General features: G+C 45.4%; 1 protein-coding gene across 2 annotated transcripts in view; it reads left to right on the top strand.

Moving 5' to 3' along the window:
• The window catches only part of DMRT1 (doublesex and mab-3 related transcription factor 1), a 109,104-nt gene that overhangs the window by 74,572 nt on the left and 12,690 nt on the right, over nt 1-21,842 (top strand). The gene's annotated exons all lie outside the window — the stretch shown is intronic.

Genomic DNA, 21,842 nt, shown 5'->3' with positions numbered 1-21,842 from the left:
CAGATTTGAAATTATAAATGTAAATAGAAACACAATCAACTACTTTTCTATAGTAATTTTTATTTTCTGTGGCTATTCTGTGTTATTTTAAAATTAGGGTGAATAAGGGTCGCCTGGGTGGCTCAGTCGGTTAAGCATCCGACTTCAGCTCGGATAGTGATCTCATGGCTTGTGGGTTCGAGTTCCACGTTGGGCTCTGTGCTGACAGCTCGGAGCCTGGATCCTGCTTCAGATTCTGTGTCTACCTTTCTCTCTCCTCCTTCTCTGCTCATTCTCTCTCTGTCTCTCACTTTCTCTCTCAAAAATAAATAAACATTAAAAAGAAATTAGGGTGAATTGAAGGCTTGTCTGTTTTCCCCAGATACTTTTTGAGAAAGGCAGTATTTTACATTCTCCCTAGTCTGTCCACAGCTTATTATGAGGCTGCTTTTTACATCTTTAATTTATTTATTCTCTTAAAACTCTAAGTTCAGTATACAGGGCCCCCTTTGCAGGGGTTTTCCTTTGGGCTAAAGAAGATGGGTCTAGAACAGGGCACAGAGGGTGAGCTCTGGAAACTATGCTTTTAGGAACTCCTGCGTGTCCTGACATAACTAGACTGAACATAATTAACTAGAAGACCGTGCGTGCCCATGTCGTCTGTGCTGATTTTACCTTAATGGAGTTCAAGTGAGATGTCTGGTCCCCTGCCTGCCTGATCATGCAGGGAGCCCAGCCCTCTGTGGGCACATCACACATCACTGAGTTTGCCGATTCTGTTGCTCATTCAGCGACCATTTCTACCTAAAAATCCTGAAGAGGTAGCATCCCCCTGGGCACAGACTTGGGGGATACAGGAGCCACTCTGGCTAGAGCATCCAATGTCCTCTGACATTTCATCTCCGTCTGACCTGAATGCACTGGGCCTCAGTGATGCTTTCCCGGCCTGGTGCAGAGTAACTCGGGAGTTTATTTCCCCCCCTCGGCTCCTCAGAGGCACGGCCCAGGCCAAGTACAACTTGAATAACCTTCAGGAGAGCTGTGCTGTCCTTCTGTCGGCCGCTGTCTTTGAAAATTGCCTCCAGAGTTAGTGAGCAGGAACAGTTAAGATTTACAAACAATGATGAAGCTTGTCAAGCATCTTTCACCATCCATCATCCAGGTGCCGTGCCTGGGCGGTGAAGTGTTCTTCATAAAAACCAGCTCAGTGTGAAATACACCTCGCTGCAATGTTTACTGCTCTGAAGCTCGTCAGCGGCCCTTTATAGTAAATCCAGATTGCGATGTGACATTACAGTATATCATTGCCCGGCGCGGTGGGGTTTACACTGCGAATGAGTGCACTGCACACCAGATGAGGTGTCCAAATTGAGTTATGTCAGAATTTGGCTGTTATATGGGGATAGCTTTTGTTTTCCGAACACTGAAAGTTAGCTTTATATGTATTTATATATAGGCATATACTTCCCATCTTGCGCATATACACGGGTATACAATATAGGCTGAGGTCAGCTTCCAACTGGGCTTCTGCTGTAAAGAATGGTGGCCAGCGTTTATGTGCCTTCCAACCGTTGTTCACTGAGACTGGCATAACTTTATGGAATCTTCGCGGGGGACTAGGGCAGATGGTTACTTCACTGCGGAAGTGGGGTTGCCTCTGTCCTGCCTGCACTGGTCATTTTCACCGTCCTTTCTTACAAAGCCAAGGAACCCTTTCTCCCGGGATTATTGCAATATGCGGGAATGATCCCTGTGATGAGGGGCAAAGCGAAGAAACCCCACAGGACCGCTCCGCCTGCCGTGGAGCGCTGCACCTGTCAGCTGAGCACATGCACTTGGGGAGGTCTCTGTGAAGGCAGTTGCTTATTTATGGTTTTTCTAGTGGGTATCAAAATCCTAGTGCTGCCTCTGTTATCTTGAAAGATGCTGCTTCCAAGAAAAGATTTATGGTGTTTTAGCTTAAATCTGCAAAATAAAAGAGCACACTGAATTTATTGCATGATCGGGTTTATTTACATTCACCCTAAAAGTGCTGATATTAAAAATGAGCTCCATAAAAAAATAATATTCAGGCCCTGCAGCCCCAGGATCATCTTCTTAACACATATATTTTTAAATTCTGTCTTCAGTGTAGCAGGGAACCCGTCAGGAGAACCGTCTTGCGGTCTTTTCGTATCTGGCGCCACAGTGAATCCGGGGCTCCCAGTGTCGCTACAGTGAATCCGGGGCTCCCGGTGTACACCCAGCCTAGGGTGGGGGTCCTCCCCCCTCCTTTAAACGCAGTGGTAAGCCCCCCTCCCGCCCCTGCCCTCTGCTCTTCTTCTGGCCGTTCTCTCTGAGTCGCAATGTCTTCTTACTGGAGATTGATTAACGGTGCCACTTCTGAGCTTCCTCAAGCGGCACAGGACACAATTGCGGGAATGCGGTGCTGGCCTCTAGAGGTGGGACAGGGGCCAGAAGCCGTCCGTTGGCTCCGGCGCCAGGGGAGGGAGAGAACAGCCCCCATGTCCGCCCAACGCATTCTGTCCCTCGGGGGCTTTGCCATCAAACGCAGGATGGCCAGTTAAAGTCAAATTTCAGATTGAACCACAAAAAATGATTTTAATATAATCATGTCCACAACACTTTATTATGCTAGAAGTTCTCTATTTTGTCTGAAATTTAAATTTAATTCAGTGTCCCGTGTTTTTATTTGTTAAATCTAGCCATCTTCATGCTCCATTCAAGTCTTAAGCACCGATTTAGGGCGCTGGGGTAAAAGGCAGAAATGAAACGTGGACACAGGCCAGCGATGCTTTCTGGAAGCATCTTCAGCAGTTGTAAGAGTCGCTTCGTTTATATTTCTATAAAAAATAGTACAAGAGGCAGCGCTGACCATGCTTGGGGATGGTCTCTTTTGGTGAAAGCCGTTTGTGGGTTTCTCAGTGTTCCAGTAATACAGCAGCGAATAAAAATTACTCCGCTGGCCGCTCAGCATCGGAATGGAAATGTACACGGTCTGTGTGTTTGGTTCAGTTGTATCCGTGTGCAGTTTTGCCAGGCACAACAACAACTCTTGAAACTCTCAGCAGGACCAGTTTCTCTCTGTCTCCCCCCGCCCGCCACCAGGATACACGCGGGAGGCTCGGTCCGTACCCGAGTAATAAACTCTAGGAGTGCAGTGACCTGGCCTCGTGCCTGGGATGTGAACCATGGTGGAGAGGACGGGACAGGGACCCTTTCATGTCAGCAGATCTCGGGAACACATGCCCTTCTCTTCCTGTCCACAGAAGAACAGCTTTGCCTCATCAAAGCCTTGCGGGGCGGGGCGGTGGAGGGGAGTTGCCACGTGCCCAGCCGTCTTGCTCTTATTCGGGACTTGGTTGAGGTCTCTCTGTAACCTAAGGGGGAGGTTTTGCTTCCTCAGTTAGAAACGGGGATCACAACCGAACTTTATGGACGAAGGTTCCAAATACGTAGCCCTGCCCGGGTATGTTTGCCTTTGTTACTAACGCGGTTAAGAGGTGGCCTGGGGCTTGATTGATTGATTTGTTTGCTTATAACAGCTTTATTGATACATAGTTCACACACCATAAAATTCACCTCCTTAAAGCGTACAGTTCAGTGGTTTTTAGTGTGTTGACAAAATTGTGCCACCATCACTACAATCTAATCCCAGAATGTTTCCATCACCCCAAAAGGTTCCCCATATGCAGTCGCCCCTCATTTCTGCCTCCCTCCCAGCCCCTGGAAGAAGCTACTGTTCTATTTTCTGTCTGTGGATTTGCCTATTCTAGATATTTCCTATAAATAGAATGCTAGAAGATGTGACCTTTAGCGCATGGCTTTTTTTCACTTAGTATTACGTGTCCGAAGTTTGTCCACGTGGTACCCATGTGACAGCGCTTTGTTCCTTGTCGTGGCCGAACAATATTCCATTATGTGGAAGGGCTTGGTTGGTTTTGAGTTCAGAAACTATTGCAGGGCCCAGCAAAACTATTAAACCGCAAGATTCTCAAGGTGAAATACGTGTTTAATCTCATTTTAGTAAATCTCTAGCTCTTTCAACTCAACACATGAATGCCTGTAATGAGTAGAACCCTACTACAGGAAATGAGAGGAGCGGGTGTATACGGGCGTTGAACAAAGCAAGGCTGTGTTATTTTCTTGTTTTCTGCTAATACCATTTATGTTCTTCTGCCAGGCCGCCATAGGAAACTCACACAGATGGGTGGGTTAAATAACAACTTTATGTCCTCACAGCTCTGGAGGTTAGAAGTCCCAGGTCAAGGTGTGGTTGGGGTTATGGCCGGCCGCCTCACTGTGTCCTTCTCACGTGGCCTTTTCTCGCTGTGTGCTCAGAGAGCCAGAAAGAAAAAGAGCTCTGATCTTCTCTTATTCTTCTTAGAAGAACACTAGTCCTGTCCAACCGGGGCCTCACCTGTATGACCCCATTTAACCTCAGTTAACTGTCTCCCTGAAGGCCCAATTTCCAATACAGTCTTACTGGGGTCTAGGGATTCCACATAGGAATTTGGGGCAACACAGTGGAGTCTGTAACACTGTTGAAGAATTCAGTGTCTCTAAACATCTCCTCCTCTTGATGAGGTTCTTGGGACATAGGAGAAGGACGGCGAGGCCTGGTGAACCAGTGTGTTCCTGGTCCCGTGCTAATGTCTGGAATTTGCTGACCACTCACTCGCCTTCCAAACTCTCTGACATGCCGATTAGCCCACGGCAAACCCTGGTCTCACGGTCAAATCCCCAAAGCAGGGGTTTTTTCCAGAGATGGAGTCTTCCACAGTCGAGCACACTCCAGTCACCAGGAGTACTTCCCTTCCAGGTTGTTGCTCTTCTTTCCTGCATTCCCCGCCCGCACCCCCCCCCCCCCCCCCCCCACGAGAGTTTGGTAACTTTCTTTTTTTCCCATTTCTGATTTTGGGAGAAGGATTTCTAATTTGTCATCACTGCCCTTGTAGTGCGCTGCATAACTTTAAACAATTCACGCCAACGTAGTGCTACAAATTAGTCTTTGCTTATTTTCCCGGCCATGGTGGCAGAGATTTAGGGCCTTCACACACAGGGAAATGAATGAGACAGCAACACGTTGTTTCCAGATGTTATTATGAACCAGTGCAAAGGTTACTTACGGTGAACTTATCACAGCACTCGTGGCCCAGCTAACGTCCCTTACAGATCAGCCAAATACTAAAAATGATCTCTTACTCCAGAGAAGCTCTTTGACATACATCATTTTGTTTAATCCTTTTTATTTTATTTTATTTTATTTTATTTTACTTTACTTTATTTTATTTTTTATTTTTAAGGAGGCTCCACCCCCAATGTGGGCCTTGAACTCACAACCCCGAAGATCAAAGAGTCATATGCTGTACCAGCTGAACCAACCAGATGCCCCCATTTTGTTTGATCCTAACACCAGTCTTGTCAGGTAGTGGGAGGAGTTTTCCTTCTGACACCACTGGGTGTCCTGCGGTTAAATTCAGTTCTGACACTAACTACCTGAAGTTAGCCCAGATCCCATAGGTTAAGAGCCCAATCCCCCAAGACTGTCCCCACTATAGACGCCAGCCAGAAATGGGGTTTCCAGGCTACCCACATTTTTGCCTGGCCTACTACAATTTGGGGGGTTCCCACAACTCCTCCACAGGTTTGATAAATCAGTAGAATGACTCAAAGAACTCAGGAAAGTACTTTACATATTATTACTGGCTTAATATAGAGGATAGAACTCAGTAATAGCCAAATGGAAGAGATGTATAGGGCATGGAATGGGGACAGGGTGGAGGGCTTCCGTGCCCTTTTCTCACCACCCTCCCAGCACTTCAATGTTTTCACTAACCCAGAAGCTCTCTGAACCCTGTCATTAAGGGGGTTTTATGGAGGGTTCATCATGAGGCATGGTTGATTGAATCATTGGCCATTGATGGTTAACTCAATCCCAGCCCCTCTCCCACCCCTGGATGTTGATGGGGTAGGGCTAGAACTTCCAAGCTTCTAACTAAGCCTGGGTCTTTTTGGCACTCGACCCCTATCCTAAAGCTGTCTAGGGGCCCACTAAGTGCCACCTTATCAAAATCAAAGAGGCTTCTATCTCCCTTATCACTCAGGAAATTCCAAGGGTTTTAGGAGCTCTATGTGAGGAACCAAGGACAAAGATCAAGTATCTTTCTTTGAATCCATGGGTAAGTGGAGATAAAATCATTGACCCTATTTTAGAGCAGAGCAAACTTCTGAATAGAGGGAATAAGTGGCACAGCTTGGAATGGACTGTCTCCTGACTCCATGTTTCTCTTCCCAACCTCAGACTGTCAGCCTTGCAGCTCTCCTCTTCAGTCTGCTATCTTTGGCCTGCACCATCAAATATAGGAGCTTCTATAGACAGGAGCTTCTGTCTTCTATAGACAAATAGGAGCTTCTATAGACAAATAGGGCTATTTTAATTTAAATGAATTAAAATTTAAAATCGAATTCTGTCACACTAGCCACATTCTAGTGCCCAGCAACCACATGTGGCTAGTGGCCGCCATATTGGATAATGCAGAAATAAGACATGTCCATTATCACAGGCGTTCTATTGGATGGTGGTTCCATCTTAGACAAGTGGGAGCTACTTTCTTATGGAAGAGGCTCATGGTCTGTAAACCTGAGACAGAGGAGTCACTCAAATAACACAAGTTCAACAAACGTTATTTTAGAAGTCTAACTTTTGGGACGCCTGGCTGGCTCAGTTGGGAGAACGTGTGACTCTTGATCATGGGGTTGTGAGTTCAAGGCCCACACTGGGTGTAGAGATTAAAGAAAGAAAGAAGGAAAGATTCAGCAACATATAATAAAAGTCTGACTTTTGTGGGAGTATTGGCCCTTCTTCAAATAACATGTGGGGTTGAGGAGGACTTTTTAGGGAAAAGTGATTGAATGATTAAAGGGAACAGTAGCCTAACCCATCTTTGGACCTGACCCGTGTTGTACACTTTTGCTTTTAAATAGCAGATGGAAGTGAGTAAACTAGAACTTGGTTAATCCCAGTCCAAGAATGGGTAGAAAATGTGTCTTCTGGCCATGGCGAGGCATGTGAGCTTTGGGGACTTACCAGGGCTTGCTTGCATTAAAACCTAGAGGAGAAAAGTGGCATGGATCACCTGTCAGAGGGACCACTTGCAAATATGGTTTCCCATTCTGTGAATTTCACTCTGGATTATGTTGTATCCTTTGATACACACAGACATGTTTAATTGTGATGAAATCCAATCTGTCTTTTCTCTTCTGTTGCCTATGCATTTGAGGTTGTATCCAAGAAGCCATTTCCAAATCTAACATCATGAAGCTTCCCTCCCCCATGTTTTCTTCCAAGTGTTCTATACTTTAAGCTCTAACATTTAGGTCTTTGATCTATCTTGAGTTCATTTTTCTGTAAGGTAAGGGTCCAATTTTATTCTTTTTTTTAATGTTTATGAGAGGGAGAGAGAGTGATCAGGGGAGGGGCAGAGAGAGAGGGAGACACAGAATATGAACCAGGTTCCAGGCTCTGAGCTATCAGCACAGAGCCCGACATGGGGCTCAAACCCATGAACCCACGATCATGACCTGAGCCAAAGTCGGACGCTCAACTGACTGAGCCACCCAGGTGCCCCCAACTTCATCCTTTTTTGCATGTAGATATGCAGTTTTCCCAGAACCATTTATTGAAGGCTCCTTTCCCTTTTGAATGGTCTTGGCACCAAGAGGGAAAAGGGGCAGAAGGGTTAACGTTTGACACTCATCTGTGGCCTTTTTCTGTGATTATCAGAGAACACTAGGCATTGTGGGTCAGATTCCACAGTACAAGCCTATAAAGTTGCCAGTTGGAGATTCCCATGGATATCATTGGTGAATAGATCGTCTTGGTTATTTTTTTTTTACTTTTGTTTACTTGTCTCTCCCTGCTATCTCAACTGTACCTTTTTTCTTCCCCTTACAGTTGTGAAATAAAGGAGAATAGAATAAAGAAGGGAATGGGGGGCACCTGGGTGGCTCAATCGGTTAAGTGTCTGACTTTGGCTCAGGTCATGATCTCACATTACGTGAGTTCCAGCCCCACATTGGGCTCTGTGCTGACAGCTCAGAGCCTGGAGCCTGCTTCCGATTCTGTGTCTCCCTCTCTCTCTGCCCCTCCCCTGCTCACACTCTGTCTCTCTCTCTCTCTCTCTCTCTCTCTCTCTCAAAAATAAATGAACATTTAAAAAAAAGGGGGGGAGGGACTCCTTCCAACATCAGGATCATAGTAGAGCAGTGAGAATAGTAGTGTGGGTAAAAGACTGACTGATTTTCCAATTTTCTAATTGGAAATGGAGTTTTTCTACAAGAACAGTGACAAATACTAAATTTTAAAATGCCCAGTTTTTTAAGGTGATCTGAAGCTGTTTATATGTAAGAGATAATAGACTCTCCTTAGGTGAGCTCCGGGGGGGAAAGCCCTGAAATCCTTCAGTGTTCTAGAGGAATATTCCAAAGCAAACAGACTAGGGAACAGAGCAGATCAGCAAGAGAGGGGGATGATAATGCCTGGCTGGCTGCAGCCTGAAGTTGTCAATCACCCCTTAATGTTTACAGAAGCAAAAAGTCAATGTGTAGTTGTTTTAATTTGACACACTCTTGGGTTGAGAGAGTGTAATCGCTGGAGGGGATAGTTAAGTGGCTGTCTGGGTCTGACTCCTGTGCTAAGCGCTTTTCTGATGAGCAATAGATTGCGTTAAATACCGGCGTAATTGCTGGCTTCCACATACCAGCCTCGCACAGCCTTGTACGACATTTCTGTTGCCTGAGGCTGTTGGGGTTTATGCTGCAAAGAGAGTCCGTATGTTCATTTTCATGAATCAATGTCGGTTTTTGAAAAGCAGTTGTTACAGCGCTAAGTGGACTGAAATAAATTACAACCCCTCCAGGCCCATTGGAGTAAATCAGAACTGCTTATATCCATCTGAGTGGTCTTTTGAGTATAAATGACTTTTTGTTTACTTATCAAACCAAATGTTTGTCTCCAGGAAATGGAGGCAAATGATTTGCTCATTTTTTAATCCTGCGAATAGCACTTTGCTGCTGTTAAACCAGAGAGGTTTATTGTGTATTGTTCTGGGCATTGATAGGTAGAAAAGTGTCCCCATGCAGTAAGTGACATTATCCCCAAATCGTTTTCAAGGCCGGGAACACTTTATTGTAATTACAGCAAATGTGAGTGTCACCTCGTCTCCAGCCACTACCAATAAGGGCAGTAGTGCACTGGGCTCTAGAAGGAGAGCATGCTATGCTGTCTCGCCCCAGAACTTTCTTAGCAAAGGAACTACATGTTGAGAGATGGATTTCTCTCCTTGTGTTTGGCTCTGCTTTTCTAGGAAAGGTGTGTGCTACCTGATACTTCGGGTGTTGAGAGAAAACTGCTAAAGTGGCTGCATTCGTTCCTTTTGCAAATTCAGGTGGCAGGAGGTCTGACTCTTCGTAGTTGGGACTCAGATACTGCCGATTTGATCGTGCTGGCTCTGTTACCGGGAAATATCTGGTACACGTTTTTTTAATGTGTATTTTATTTTTGAGAAAGGGAGACAGAATTTGAGCAGGGGTGGGGCAGAGAGAGAAGGAGACACAGAATCTGAAGCAGGATCCGGGCTCTAAGCGGTCAACACAGAGCCTGACGCGGGGCTGGAACCCACGAGCAGTGAGACCATGACCTGAGCCGAAGTCCAACTCTTCACTGACCGAGCCACCCAGGCGCCACTCTGGCGCATTTAATAGTAGGTGAGAGAACAATCTCATGATTTCCTTTTCTTCATTTCTTTATCTTCTGTTTTCTTTTCGGTCAGGCCATTGTCTTCTTCCACTTACCTGTTCCAGTCCACAGAGCTTGCTGGGTCATGTTAGTAACATCTTTCACAGTGAAGCACTAATAATTTTTGGGTTTTTGAGAGAGAGAGAGAGAGAGAGAGCACGAGAGAGCAAAGGGGGAGGGGCAAAGGAAAGAGAGAGAATCCTAAGCTGGCTCCATGCTCAGTGCAGAGCCCAGTACAGGGCTCGATCCCACAACCCTGGCATCATGGCCTCAGCTGAAATCAAGAGTCAGATGCTCAACCAACTGAGCTACCCAGCACCCCTTATTTATTTTCAATTATACTTTTTCTTCGATGCTAAATATATATAACATAAAAATGGGCATTTTAAAGTGTATAGTTTAGTGGCATTAAATACATTCCGAGGGTTGTGTAACGGTCCAAGGTTAGGCTAAGGTCAGTGGCAATCCTTGATCTGGGAGAGGCAAGGTGTTGGGGTTTTCAACTCCCGGGTGGCCTCCTGACACTACACCTGTGGCTGTATCCACTTTCTCATGTTTGATGCTTTTCTCTTTACTTACTTATTTTCTTGGGCTCATGGTCAAATTTTCTAAGGTTTTCACTGGTTCTATTGGTCATTTCATAGCAGCACCGTACAAGTTCATGTGTAGATTTTGGTTGACATAACTTAAGTTCTTGAAGAGATTTTTGAAATTACTTCCAGATTTTTCTTTCAATCCCAACAACAACAACAACAACAACAACAACAACAACAAAAAGTGTGGGTGTCTGTGGTAATAAAGCCACTGACTTCACGAAGTCACTTTCCCAAAGAATGTGACCAGTAAGTGGCAGAGCTGGGATTCAAAGTCAGATCTGTCTTTCAAGCTCACATCCCCACCCCATCAACACTCTGTTATTAGGCAACTTGGTGGGATATAACGAAAGCCTGTCTCTGCTTGGGTTCTGCTGAAAAGCAGAGCTCAAGACAAGGACTGCTGTGCTGTGGTACGGTCGGTGGTAGTTCCAAGGAGGAAGAGTGAAGGAAGGAGGAAAGGCCAGCGTAAAGCTGTGTTATGATCTGAGTCACTGAGGGCAGCAACAGGCGTTAGATCTGGAACCTTCTGAAGAGCTCCTGGAAACCTCTCAAAGTTGTGTACCTGGGGGTAAAGCAGGGGAAGCATCTATCCATAGGCTCCCATCCCCCACCGGCTAAGGCATCAAGCCCCTCACTCTGATTTGCACACGTGTGCTGGAAGAACTGTGGTATCTGTGGCATCAGAGAAGCCCTGGGACAGGAAGTCAGTGACCCACGGTCTGCTCTGGATGCAGGATGCTGTTGCAGGGACGTGAGTTTAAGCTCGCGTGGAGGTGTTGCCTCTAGGGTGTAAGTCAGACACCACGGGCACCTAGTGCTGTTTGCTTATTGGAGCAACTCCAATCATTTCAACTCACATATGACAGTGAATTTACCCAGCTCTGTTTTCCATGAAAGTAACACATAGCTGCCTGACACTTACGTCCTGGATTTCAGGTAGTGTGAATTATTTTTATTTCCTTAAATTCCAAAAGTCATTGGGATGGTGGGATACACGGCCAGTTGCCAAATGGATTTCCTTTCCATCTGGGAACATCAGCCAGGGAAAGGAACTGGAAAGACTGGTGGAAATTAGCCCGTTGGAGATGTGCAGGTTCTGATTTACTGATGAAGTGCCCCATTCTAGAGATGATTTACTGAGGTAAGAAAGACAGAAAAGATACCATGGTAAAGAAATTATTTTTACCTTTCTTAACCAAAATATATGGATTTAACGAAAGATTAAAGGTATGAGTGAGCTGGGCGCCTGGGTGGCTCGGTTGGTTGAGCATCTGACTCTCGATTTTGGCTAGGTCGCTATCTCAGGGTCACGGGATCGAGCCCCGAGTCGGGCTCCATGCTGACAGTGTGGAGCCTGCTTGAGGTTCTCTCTTCTCTTCTCTGCTCTTCTCCCCAGCTCACGCTGCTCTTTCTAAAATAAATGATGTGGAAAAAAAAGCGACCCTTCAGAGAATGTGGTTGGTTTGGGGGATTAAACAGTGATTCATGGTCAAATGACTCTCTTTTTCTGTGTAACTTTTGAGGGGAGGGGTGAGACACCATTGGATAGTGGAGCATTGAGTTGGGTGTGTCTCAGACGTGGGTTATTGCGTAGTGCCGTGTGACCCTGAACTTCAGTTTTCATACCTGTAAGTTGGAGGTAAGAGTATGCATTTCGTTGTGTTAGTGTGAATCAAGTGAAGTAATATATGAAAAGGAATTAGGATTGCATATGGCACGTGGTTAGTGTTCAATAAACTGTAGCACCTGTTACTGGTTTTCTGGTGATTCCATGATCTCCACTGAAAGTTCCGGATTGAATTTATGCGTGTTAAAGGAACCAAATCCAGGAAAGAAATGAAGGGATTAGTAGGGTTGGCTATGATCATCCTTCCCAACTTCTTCACGCAGTAAGGACACACAAGTCTAGGACTTTCTCTTATTTTCAGTATTCTGGCCCCCCTCTTTTGAGAGAGAATGATCTGGTAAATAACATGGTAAAATAATATTGGTGTTATGTCTTCGTCCTGATTATTTGCATTTTAAAAAGACATCCGTGTTTATTCTGAAGAATCTTTCATAGTAGAATTTCAGATATTTAGGTCTGCGGGTAGCAGGTGTATTTTGAGGACAGAATCTCTTGTCCCCTGGATCTCAAATCACTTGTTCATAAGTAACCCTCTTTTTTGTGTGCATGGAGCCAAGCCTGATTCAAGCATCTGGGTTTTTGACTTGCTTTAAATTTGGCTTTATTCCAAACATTTATAAGCATAATATAATATCACACATTTATAACAACAGGCTATGCGTTGTTAGGTATTACTCTTCTATAATGTTTCAGAGACATCATAGTATATTTTTATTCTAGTTCTTTGCTTTGCAAGGTGTTAAAGTTGTATTTTAGAAGGTTATTAACAAGATAATTTGGTGAATCTCGTTGCCTAAAGCAATACACATTGCAAAGTGACCAGCTTAACCATAGGATTGTTCAGACCTCTGTTGGATAAAGACCTGCTATGTCACAACAAATTGGCGGTATTAATGAAATGCATTGCAAATTTTATCAGCAAATTAGACCTTCTATGAAGTAGCATTTTCAAAAATCAAAATAGTTTACAGTGGTCCCTGTGAACAATATAACTAGGCTGTAGTTAATTTTTTCTTCCTACTAGTTTGCAGTCAGGAATTCCATGCTTCCATCAAGATGAAACTTGCTGTGTACAGCTATGTTTTGTGCCGTATTCACCTCAAAGTTACCTTTTTAAGTCGTATTTAAGAGCAGTTAAAAATAATTTTGGAAAACTGGTTTCTCAGAACATGTTTCTGAGTGAACAGTTAAAATAACTCTTTTTTCCTAAATGTTTTTAGTGTTTATTCTTGAGAGAGACACAGCACAAGTGGGGGAGGGGCAGAGAGAGAGAGAGAGAGAGAGAGAGAGAAGATGAAGCAAGCTCCAGGCTGCAAGCTGTCAGCACAGAGCCCATCGCGGAGCTGGAACTTCCAGACCTCAAGATCATGACCTGAGCCGAAGTCAGATGGCTCAACCAACTGAGCCACCCAGGCACCCCTAACTTTATTTTTTCTTAGATGAACAGAACACTGCTGTTTTTATTTTCTTTGTAATTCCTGATTTGTCTTTTTTTTTAAATACACATACATTTTTTTGTTGTTTTTAAAGTTTACTTAAAAAAATTTTTTTTAATGTTCATTTGTTTTTGAGAGACAGAGAGTGGAGGGGTGGGGACAGAGAGAGAAGGAGACACAGAATCTGAAGGAGGCTCTAGGCTCTGAGCTGTCAGCACAGAGCCCGATGTGGGGCTCGAACTCACAGACTGTGAGATCATGACCTGAGCCGAAGTCAGGTGCCCAACTGACTGAGCTACCCAGGTGCTCCTAAAGTTTACTTTTATTCAAGCAGTCTCTACACCCAATGTGGGGCTTGAGCTCATGACCCCGAGATCAAGAGTCACGCACTCTCCTTACTGACCCAGCCAGGCACCCTACACACATATTTTTTAACCAGTGTAATTTTGCTGTGCGTACTGTGCTGTGGTCTTTTCCCTCATTTATTTAATTTAATTTATTTTATTTTACTTATTTTATTTATTTTATTTTATTTATTTTTAAAATGTATTTTTTTCAGTTTATTCCTTTATTTTGAGAGAGAGAGTGCGAGAGAGCGGGTGAGCATGAATGGGGGAGGGGCAGAGAGAGAGGGGGACACAGAATCTGAAGCAGGTTCCAGGCTCTGAGCTGTCAGCACAGAGCCCAACGCGGGGTTTGAATCCATGAACCATGAGATCAGGACCTGAGCTGAAATCAAGAGTTGGACGCTTAACTGACTGAGCCACCCAGCCACCTCTAAAATGTTTTTAACATTTATTTATTTTTGAGAGACAGAGCACGAGTGGGGGAAGGATAGAGAGAAGGAGACACAGAGGCCAAAGAGTCCTGAGCTGTCAGCACAGAGCCCGAAGCAGGGCTTAAAACCACGAACCTTGAGATCATGACCTGAGCTGAAGTCAGGACGCTTACCTCACTGAGCCATCCAAGCGCCCCCCCTCCCCCCATTTACTTTAACAGTTACCTCAAGAGCTAAATTCTTAATTTATCATCTTAGACTTTTTGCTATGAAGTCACGCAGATACATGTTTCTGTAGAAATACATAGTTTTCTTGGCTTTTTAATATAAATGCAGTTGTAACGTATCGTTGCTCACATACAGTTTTTTCAGATAACATTTGGTCTTAGAGATCTTTCATGTTGGTTTATTCTTTCTCACTGGCTCCTACTGTTGTACAGTTTGGATGGACCACAGTTTATTGGTTCATTGTACGAATGCGCACTCTATATACATGTTTTTCTGGGGAGACACTAAGAAGGGGCATTCCGAAGAAAGTCTGTGTCTCAGATTGTATTAAATGTCACCCCATTAACCGCCACGCTGAGCTATACTGGTTCGCTAAGCAGCACTGTGTGAAAGTACCACTTTCCCCAATCTTTTGCTAGCATGATTCTATTGAACATCTAGATTTTTGTCAATCTGGTGGATGGAGAATGGAGTCTGGGGGTCCCTTTCGTTTCCTTCGGAGCCAGAGCACCTCTTAAATGGCCTGGCAGGAAGGGAGGCGCCCTTGTCTAGCATCCGGGCAGTGCCTGAGGTACCGAGTGACTGGACCATTTTGTCCACCACCGCTTCCTCCTGTCCCTGCAGGAAAAGTACAAGAAGAGCAGGTGACAGGTCACAGACCTAGTCCCCCAGCACGGTCCACCTGTGCCTAACATACAGCTTGTACTGAATCCCAGTCCGTGTCCAGCTCTGGTACCAGCAGAGGTGCTCTTAAAGACCCGAGCGATTCTTCTCTCTCGTAGCTGCTTTCTTGTCACTAGAGGATCTGGTCTAACAGGAGGCAGTTCAAAATACAGGAAGCGGGAGGCGATCCCACCTGCTTTCTGGCTGATACGGTGTAGAGACAACTGTGTTTTCGGGGCATTTAAAAATGTGCTGTCCCCTTTGTGGGAAAGGCTGGGGGTGTGTCCTCTCTACGCTAAGGGGTGTAGGGGGGTGTGTCCAGGTCTAAGAGGTCATGCGGATACCGGTTGAAATTCACACGAAAGAGCAGTAGTTGACGATCCACCAACACTGAGCCCATCAAGATTGCAGAGAATCAGTCGAGTTAGGAGATTCCTTGTGAGAAATCTGCCAATCTGGTTTCCACCAAGTCATCGTCACGTGATCAGCATTTGATTCTTTTTTCTTTAAATGTTTGTTTTTATTTTTGACAGAGAGAGCTTGAGCAGGGTAGGGGCAGAGAGGGGGGCACAGAGGATCTGAAGCAGGCCCTATGCTGACAGCAGCTAAACCGACAGCAGGCTTGAACTCAGGAACTGTGAGGTCATGACCTGAGCCAGAGTCCGGCGTGCCACCGACTGAGCCACCCAGGAGCCCCTGATCACTGTTTGGTTCTGAAGCAGAAGCTGTCACATGTCACCTGAAGCTACTTTCTATAGCAGCATAAAGAGAGATTCAACCTCCCATTTAGTGGCCGAATCCCAGTGATTGGAAGGAGCTTTTACTTAGTCAGTTATTGACAGTTATTGAAAATGTTAATGCCTCTATTAGGGAAGAAAAGGCCTTAATTTCTTGCTTCAGAACTAATCACTTGATGTTAAACTTCCCCGACTCTGCTTTGTTCTGCTTTGTACTCTGTTAACTCTGACTTTGAGCTGGCACTTAAACCTTTAGAGCCTAAAAGAAATGGAGATTTAAGGAATCAGAACATGAGAATCAGAACACAGAATTTTAGTTCTGGAAGAGAAATTATAAGTCATTGAGCTCAGACCCTGAGCTGTAAAGATGTGGAAACTGAGGTCCTGAAGATAACTTGCCCAAGAGGCAGGATGGTCTTTTTTTTTTTTTTTTAATGTTTTTTAATGTTTATTCATTTTTGAGAGAGAGAGAGACAGAGCATGGGTGGGGGCGGGGCTGAGAGAGAGGGAGACACAGAATCTAGAGCAGACTCCAGGCTCTCAGCTGTAAACACAGAGCCTGACGCACGGCTCAAACTACCGAACTGTGAGATCATGACCTGAGCCAAAGTCGGACACTTAAGCGACTGAGCCACCCAGGCGCCCCAAGAGACAGGATAGTCTTAAAGACAATACTGCCTGAATCCGGGAGTTAATTATTGTACTGTGAGCCATTTCCTGCCGCGGCGGCTTCAGATTTGAGCAGGACCCGGACTCTGTGTTAGTTTCATTGACTGATAGGTTCTTCCCGCCGGTGGCCGCGGTCAGGCGCCGCGGCATTTCTGTTAGATGTATCAGGAGCCCTTGATACTGCTGACCGTGAGGTGCTGGAGCCTGCTGGGGTGAATTGGTTCATTTTTCATCGTCTCCATCCTGACTTCATGAAAGGTCACAAGAGGTGGAATTGGATAATTACTTAGCTGCGCTGAAAACTCACCTATATGGATGTGCCCAGAAGTGGGCGGTCTCGTGCCTCTCTGTGCTCTGGATGCGTGCCGGGACTGTGAGGTCTGTCACCTCGGTGCCCACCTGCCCCTGCTTCCTCAGCCCCCGCTCTTGTCGCCCTGTCACAGGTGAGCTTTGCTGAACCGTCTTCATTCTCTCAGATTGGAGGAGGGGAAAAGCAAAGCTCTGACACGGGGAAGGGTCTTGTCTTGCCTTCCTCTCCTCTCCTGAGACTCCTGCAACCTGGAAGCAAAAGCTCTCTCGGACGCGTCCGTGCATGCTAGCGCTCAGATTTCCAGATCCTGTGGTTCTGTTTCTGACGCTCCTGCCAAGTGCTCAGGAGTCTGTGGTGGAAATCCGCGCTCTGTCCCTGCTGGCCCAGGACGGACTGTCCTCTCCCCTGTGCTCTGCTGCTTTGGGGCTCACGAGGCTCTGCAGCGGAGGCTGCTCTTGAAGAGAATGCAGGCTTCTGCCAAGTGACTCCTACTTTATTTTCTTGAACCGCCCAGAATCTGACAATCAGCGGCAAACACATAAGTTGCCCCCAACCCTTCCCTCCACTGAATCACGTGATGGATTCCTCACATCTCTTTGGCGTGGAAGACAGATTTAAAAGATGTGAGAATGGGGGGCCCTTGTGCAGCTGGTGATGCTTAAACTTCAAAGCTGTCTCTTTGAGCACAACCATGGCTTTCTGAAGGGGATCTCAGGCAGCAACTTGGTGAATGGGAGGAAGATGAGAGCTGGGTGCAGAGGGCTCCCTGGAAGGAGGGGGGTGTCTGCAGGAGGCAGGGGGAGACAGCAGACTGGTGGTTCTGCACTGTGGCCTTGTGGTGGACAGTCCGGTTCAAGGCCACTCAGGCACAGATTCTGGCTCTGACACTCCGCGCTTGTGTGACCTTGGATGTTAATCACCACCTCTGGGCCTCAGTTTGTAAAATCTGCCAAATGAGGTTATTAATACCCACCTCCCCAAAGGGTTTTTTTTTTTTTTTTTTTTTTGTGAAGGTAATAAGCAAAGTGCAGCCTGGAACACAATAGGGCTTCAATGAATGATAGTGATTATTATTAATAATTATGCTAATAAATAATGTGGGCTGAGGCTCATTTCACCAGCCTGCTTACCTAGGTCAGCACTTAGCTCCTGCCTGAGTCTGGGAGGTCCAGCCTTCCTAAGAATCCCTGTTTCATCTGCCAGTGTCCACGCCTGCCCTCATTAGAGAGCTGACTCCTACAGTTCCAGAGGGGGAGCTGGGTTTCCAGCATGGCCTGTGTTTTCTTTCATTTCCTTTTATCCTTCCTTTCTGCCATTTTCTATCACTTTTTATTACTACAAAAAGAATACATGTTTATTAAAGCAAAGTAAATCCTTTGGTATATGATAGTTGATTTTGACACAGAAAGTTCTAAGTACTTCTGCTATAAATGGATGACCTTGGTTTAGCATGATAAATTCCCCCCCCCTTCGCTCCCAAGCACATGGTTAGCTAATGCTAATATTTGTGTCTTTGCTTTTTCTCTCAATTTTACCTGGTTTAGTGTGAACGCTAGCAATATTTCCTAACAAAAATAATTAAAAGCTCATTCTATTCACTGCTCTGACAAATACGTCATGAGGATTCTGGAGCCTCAGTGAAGTGCTAGAAAACAGGAGAGTTACCGTTAGCGGGGAAATAATTGTCTTGTGACTTTGATTCTTTAAATACCAGTGGTTTTCTGGTCCGCCCTAGAATTGCATTCTAATGAAGCTCCAGGAAGGGAAGCTGATTATCAGCTGGAGAGTCTCTCACTAGATACATTTATTTATTTATTTATTTATTTATTTATTTATTTATTTAGTGTTTGAGAGAGAGGGAGAGAGTGCAAGAATCTTAAGCAGGCTCCACGCTGAGCTTGGAGCCCGATGCAGGACTTGATCCCATGACCCTGGTCATGACCTGAGCCAAAATCAAGAGTAGGAAGTTCAACCAACTGAGCCACCCAGGCGCCCCCCGGGGGTAGATGCTTTGAAAGGCTGGGACTTTGGCCTGGGATGGGAATGCAGACTGTGCATGGACCAGAACCTCACTCAGCAGGAGTGTGTCTTTGCTGTACATTACAAAAACTTGACCTCGTCAAAGCGAATCTCAGGATGTACCTGCTTAATAGCGGTACGGTCTGCATACCGGCAATACTTTGGAAATTTTCCCCGCCCCCAGACGACTCGTCCGAAATGCCTGGAAGCCACCTCCTTGAAATGAACACATCCACAAGAGGGTCAAAGCGTGAAGCCTGCATTTACCTTGTGAATTAGTTTAATTGGATGCTTTTCATCAAGAGCTTCAAGGGGTTACTTGAAAGAATAGAATTCTGGAATGGGCTGAGGGGCAGGGGAAGGTGTAATTTGGCAGAGGGAGGACCAGGGACCACAGATTCTGAAGAACAGAAAAGAAGTGCAAAGAGGTGAAGAAGACACAAAGGCAGGCAAACAAAGAATTGAGAAAAAACACCACCTTCCTCCTGATTTTGCTTCCGATGGTCCCTGGGGTACTGAATATCTGCTCCCGTATTATGGAAAGGAACAAGCAGAGGAAGAGACTAGTGTTGATCGAATATTCAGTGTATTTTATTTTTAATTGCAACAGCCTTTAATCTTACTGTTTTTTTTTTTATTTTTTTAATGTTTATTTAATTTTGAGAGAGAGACAGACAGACAGAGCATGAGTGGGGGAGGGGCGGAGACAGAGAGGGAGACAGAATCTGAAACAGGCTCCAGGCCTTGAGCTGTCAGCACAGAGCCCGACGTGGAGCTCAAATTCTGGAACTGGGAACGATGAGATCACCACCTGAGCCGACAAGTTGGATGCTTAACGGGCTGAGCCCACCCAGCTGCCCCTGTTGTTTTCCGTTAATAGATCATGAAGAGAAGTTCAGAGCTGTGAAAATATTCCCAATGTCACATCACCAGTAAGTGACCTGGCCAGAATCCGTTCCCAGGTGTTGGTGATTACAGGTGTCCCTGGTGTTTCCTTATGAGAATGGAGACTTGTTTTACTCACAGCTCTATTTCCTGTGGCTACAGTAGGCCTTGCAGGGCACAGAGCAGATGCTTAATAAGTATTCTAAGAGTTAATAATCAGTTTGTACCACACTGCCTTTTTTTTATGCCTAAGAAGAGTTTTAGGTCATTCTGGAGGTAGAGGAGGAGAGTAAAAGGGACCAGTGCTAGTATTCGTGTTCCTAATCCTCAGCTCCCTAACAGGCCTCTTCCCACACGTTGGATATGAAATAAAGCACGTTCTGAAGTTTATGCTTTAAAGATGATGGTGTGAGCAAAAGGCCAGGCAGCACATAAACTTGACGGTTTATGCAATTTAAATAACATTTCTGATTCCCAGGAAGCTTGCCAGTTAACTATGGAAAGCACTTCCACTTGTAAATTGGCCACTTTTGAGAGGAGCCGGTACCTTCTGAAATTAGCAGATTACTTAAGCTTGAAGGAGCTAAGGTCACCATTTGTTATTTGATTGCTCTTTGCTCTAAGCTTCGAGGGCAGCCAATAATGCAGAGTGCTGGACCTTCACTCTTGTTTTCAAATTAAAGATTTAATTACAGTCTTCACTGAAGATGAACCATGTGTGAAAATACCTGGTCTGCTTGGAATGGGGGATCGAGGAGGAGTGTGTGGGTTGGAGTCAGTGCCTGGGCATTTAAATACTTTCAACAGTAGCATTGAGGGTGAAATCAATTATATTGTGACCAAATGCTGGCCTGCTGCTTAGTCAGAGTCGGTGATATTTATATTCTTCTTGTTTGTCTTTTGTTTTTTAAAGCTGAAAGGTCTATTTTTAGTAGTGATAAGACTACTTCTTATTGTGATAGACTACAGACTTGAATGTCCGAGACTTCAAAGGTTTGGAAGATACGTATCTCTGAAATATGTAGAGGCTTGCTTTGCAGACAAGTCCGTGGCCATTGTGTATTATGTGTCAGGGTGCTTGTGAAGAGGATTGAGGCCGGAGTTCTCTGTACATCTGTTGAATTAAGTCTGTTTATTATGGTGTTCTCATTCTCAATCAATAATAGGAAGCAGTCTTTGCAAAACCTATGTGATGGCGTCACATCACCTACCTTTTTCAGGGAGTAGTTTTAATAAGGTTCTTTCATTGGAGGAAAAAAAGTGCCTACGTACCTTTCAGTCTTGCGATTTCACATCTAACATTTCTGTTAGTGTCTAGAGTGAAATTACATCATCCAAGGACTGAGTTTGGTTTTTTTTTAATGTTTATTTTAAGAGAGAGTGTGAGTGTGTGTGCGAGCAGAGAGGGGCAGAGAGAGAGTCCCCAGCAGGTTCCACGCTATCAGTACAGAGCCTGATGTGGGGTTCGATCTCACGAACCCATGAGATCATGATCTGTGCTGAAACCAAGAGTCGAGGCAGACGTTCAACCAACTGAGCCACCCAGGCGCCCCGAGGACTGAGTTTAAGAGAAGATTCATGGTGCCTCATTAACTCTTGGTCACTGAGAAATTAGCGGTTTCACATAAATGAATTCCCCAAATGACTGATCATTTCCCCTGCTGTCGCCAGAGTTTCCTGCCTCCCAGCCTCAGACAACAGGGAGGTTCATAAGTGGATCCTTGCCTTCAGCTTGCTGAACCTTTCTGGCGGATTCAGATTCACTGTCACGTGTCGTCATGGCTCTGTTGGCTCTCTCACCCCTTCCTGGATGTGGGACTGGCAGCCATGCCTCTCCCTTTCACTCCAGCTGCCTCCCCGCCGTTGTTCTTGTGGGGGCTCACGTAGTGTGTGGCTCAGGGTGGGTTGGGGTCTAGGAAACAGATCCGCTTGCTTTGACCGGTGAGTCCTATCTCTCATTCGTTCATCAACTAGTATGTGTTGAGTGCTTACCAGACAGCAGGCTTTTAACTGGTGGCCACCAAAGGGCCCCAAAGACAAATATGACATGGATCCTCCCCTGTTCTGTGGGGAGAGTTGTTAGGTCAGTGATGGGAGAGGCGGAGAGGCAGGGCTA

The sequence above is a fragment of the Panthera leo genome, chromosome D4, assembly GCF_018350215.1.
Source record: "Panthera leo isolate Ple1 chromosome D4, P.leo_Ple1_pat1.1, whole genome shotgun sequence".
NCBI classification, from domain to species: domain Eukaryota; kingdom Metazoa; phylum Chordata; class Mammalia; order Carnivora; family Felidae; genus Panthera; species Panthera leo.
The sequence above is the reverse complement of the archived record's forward strand: the minus strand, read 5'-3'. Positions and strand labels throughout refer to the sequence as shown.